Genomic DNA, 2307 nt, shown 5'->3' on the forward strand with positions numbered 1-2307 from the left:
CCGAAGACTCGTTTCGATCGCTCGAGGCGGACGGGGGGGAATGTCCGAAACGCATCTCATCTGACTTCAGACATCGGAATGTACCTAGTTTTAATTAGTCTCATATGATCGTATGCGAGCTTCTTGGTGAGCGAGTCGTGGAGTCATGAGGGTGCAGCGCGTAGGCGAAAAGTCTGATAATTTTTGGACCGGTTGCGTAAAGGGGTGACTCTGGGGAAGCTTGATGGTCGACAGATGACGATTTGAGCTATGCTTCGGAACGGACCCACAATTCGGAATTTTCGACGGATTGAGAACGCGACCGTGTCGCTTCGTAGCGGTTAAACACTCGACTCATTTTATTGGTACGATTATTCGGAGCGAACCATCTCCGTGTGGTGAAAGAACGTATCACAAATTACTTTGGAACTGCAGGGAGAGAGAGATTCTCCACGGGCGGGAAACACAATTAGCCAGCGTGAATGAGGATCGAGATATAAGACCGCAAAGTGCGACAAGTTATGGCTATCTGGATGACGAAGTACATCGAACAGGTCACCCGAGCCTGGGTAAAGACGTTTTCACGTCAAAATGTCCTTTCATGTCGCAACTCAACCTATCAGTCGTGAACGAACGAGGCACAGGCCGCTGGACGCGCTTGAGCGATGTGTCACTCCCTCCCGCATCAATCGATACCTCACACCCATTAATCGAAGAAGCCTCGGACGCATCTCGTATGCAGACCCCAGCTCTCAACCACCCCGTCCACAACTTCCGTCCCGTCACTCGCTCTAACCCCAGTACTTTAGAATCACAAGAACCCCTCGGCAGAATCAATGAGATAGAGAGGGGTGTTCTAACATGTAGATAATCTCTCAGGTCCCTCACTCAACCGAGAGGTTCATGAGGACCTTCAATCTCAGAATAAAAAGCACTGGCCGTTACATTGCCCTCACTGTTATGTGGACTTGGATTCGACGCTGCACATTCGTATCTAGGTGTTTCTAGCTCAAGTTCTCCGGTAAACTGACAATCCCACTCGTCAGCCATGAGCCTCCCGAATCCCGGTGATCACAGAAGAAAATGGGATCGTGACGAATACGAAAAGCGGGCGAAGGAACGCGCCGAATGCGGACCCAGCGTCGGACCTTCGAGCTCGCGCGAGAAGAAGCCGAAGCTTGGATTTCTCCAACCTCGACACTATAAACTGAATCTCGACTCGTGCGTGGGTAAGACGAAACTCTTATCGGAAACAGCCGACCGTTCGCAAGCCGGCGGCTATTACTGCAATGTATGTGACTGCCTTGTCAAGGATTCGATCATTTCCCGCAATCACATCAACGGCAAGAAGCATCAGAGGAATCTGGGTATGTCAATGAAAGTGGAGAGATCCACGCTGGACCAAGTGAAAAACCGGCCCGAGATGTATCGCAGGAAGGTAGAAGTGGAGAAGAAGGAATATAACTCAAGCGAAAGGATACGGGAAGTCGAAGAAGAGACTGAGCGTATGAAAGAACATCAGAAGGAGAAGAAGAAGGATAAGCGACGAAAAGTTGACTCAGAGGACCAGGGCCTGGACCCTGACATGGCGGCGATGATGGGGTTCTCAGGTTTCGGGGGTAGCAAAAAAACCACTAGAGCTCGCCCACCTCACCGATTGTCACGCAGGGTCTCCTGAAATGTTTGCATGTGTACATAAGTTTCGGAGATGAAAGAGAAATTGTATTTATTGATGGAATAAAACAAAGAGGTTTGTAAGATCCAATAGGCCCGTGCTCTCGCTACAAGCAATTCTGGTTACCGTGTCATGATGATGTCGCTGAATTTCCCTTAGAGCCCTCAAAGCCTTCTTCGGCGGGCTCCACTAGGCTGCACAGTGCCCGAAGGCGCTGACTGTACGATACTAAATACAACCATTGACCGTGAGCGCCTGGATATACGAGATGCATCGAAAGGTACAGATATTCGAACTAGACTTCCTCTCGTATCGCTCGCGGACCTCATCGCCTAGACTCCAAGCCCTGGAGTCATCGCTCCTTTCGCTGAACATCGGAAGGAAGTCTCTTTGGCTCAGACGTCCAAACATAGGAGCGTAGGACCCCGTCGACGGCATGGACTCTCCACTGGTAACTGTTCAATTGACTGCTTGAACTTCGCCCGTTTGAAAGAGGCGGGTTGTCCGTGGTCTGCTTCATCATTCCGAAAACCTGTAGGTGAGGAGGAATTATTTGGAAGAAGACGGTTTCTCTGTAGAAGAGAGAGAAGACTGTCGTGTGAAGCAGCGGTTCACAGTGTCTTTGAGCGTAGTGCCCACGATCTATTCTCAAT

At 50.1% G+C, this 2307-nt stretch overlaps 1 pseudogene; it reads left to right on the forward strand.

Annotated features, from left to right (window-relative positions):
• Window positions 1-1027: 1027 nt before the first annotated feature.
• On the forward strand, window positions 1028-1697 carry LOC100905762 (zinc finger matrin-type protein 2 pseudogene; annotated as a pseudogene).
• The last annotated feature ends 610 nt before the right edge of the window (window positions 1698-2307 follow it).

The sequence above is a fragment of the Galendromus occidentalis genome, unplaced genomic scaffold, assembly GCF_000255335.2.
Source record: "Galendromus occidentalis unplaced genomic scaffold, Mocc_1.1 scf7180000077036, whole genome shotgun sequence".
Lineage (NCBI taxonomy): Eukaryota > Metazoa > Arthropoda > Arachnida > Mesostigmata > Phytoseiidae > Galendromus > Galendromus occidentalis.